General features: G+C 37.3%; 1 pseudogene; it reads right to left on the reverse strand.

Annotated features, from left to right (window-relative positions):
• Positions 1-313: 313 nt before the first annotated feature.
• On the reverse strand, positions 314-611 carry LOC106003049 (annotated as a pseudogene).
• Positions 612-1,403: the final 792 nt, after the last annotated feature.

Below are 1,403 nucleotides of genomic sequence, written 5' to 3' on the forward strand. Positions count from 1 at the left end.
GGTTTAACTCATCTTGGCTTAGTTTTGGCATGTCAATATTTGCTAGGAAAAGGTCCATTTCTGTCAAGTTCTCAAATTTATTAGCATAAAGGCTTGAGAAGTATTCCCTTATAATGCTCTGAATCTTGGTTGTTTCTGTAGTAATATTTCCATTCTCATCTCTGAGTTTATTTATTTGGGTGTGTTCTTTTCTTTTTCTGATAAGATTTGCTAAGGGTCTGTCAAATTTGTTAATTTTTTTGAAGAACCAACTCTGTTTTGTCGATTCTTTCTATGTTTGGGGGGGATTCTAATTTATTTAATTCTGATTTTATTTTTTTGAAGGCTTCTTGAATTTTTATTTTATGTACAAATATGGTCTTTCATTGGGCTTGAAGTCTTGGATAGTCCATCACTTAGTCCAACTTAATGAAGCCAATGTCCTTTGCATACTGGCGGAAACACTGGCAGAAACACTGCCGGCACATGTTGAGCCTGTACTTTTGGATCAGACTGTGGCGATTAGAGCACAAGCGGTAAGAGCGAGATCCCTGGCCGAATTTTCGGGGGTGACTCCAGTAGAGCTGCTGGTGACCCATCTTGCTTCCACAGGTCCAACGAGGAAAAACAAAAAGCAATTCTGATTTTATTTTAATTATTTCTTTCCATCTTCAATGTTTCCGAATTTGGACAAGTTTGCTTTGTGGCCTAAATTGTGGTCTATTTTGGAAAATGTTCCATGTACTGCTGAGAAAAACGTGCATTCTGATGCTGCTGGGTGAAATATTCAGTAGATGTCTATTAAATCTAGTTGATCTATGCAGTTGTTTAGATCTGCGGTTTCTCTGTTGAGTTTTTGCCAAGTTGATCTATCTAGTGGGGATAGTGGTGTGTTAAAGTCCCCAACAATTAATATCTTTGGATCTATGTGAGATTTGAGGGAAAGTCGTGTTTCTTGGATAAATTTGGGTGCTCCGTTGCTTGGCAAATAGATATTTAGAATTGTGATATCCTCTTGAAGGAGAGATCCCTTAATTAGTATGCAGCGACCTTCTTTATCTCTTCTCACTAATTTTAATTTGAAGTCTATTTTGTCTGATATTAGGATTGCAACTCCTGCCTTTTTATCAGGGTCATTTGCTTGATAGATTTTGTTCCAGCCTTTCACTTTCAAAATGTGATTGTTTTTATGGGCAAGATGTGACTCCTGAAGGCAGCACACAGAAGGATCTTGCTTTTAATCCAACTAGACAGTCTGTGTCGCTTAATTGGAGAGTTAAGGCCGTTAACGTTGAGAGTTAGAACTGAGAGGTGTTTGGGAATTCCTGTCATTTTTTTTAATTTTATTTTATTTGTGAACATACTGTACAGAGGGGTTACAATTACATGGGCAAGATAATGCATACATTTCTTACCAAGCATTG

The sequence above is a fragment of the Dipodomys ordii genome, unplaced genomic scaffold (assembly GCF_000151885.1).
Source record: "Dipodomys ordii isolate 6190 unplaced genomic scaffold, Dord_2.0 Scaffold1, whole genome shotgun sequence".
NCBI lineage: Eukaryota > Metazoa > Chordata > Mammalia > Rodentia > Heteromyidae > Dipodomys > Dipodomys ordii.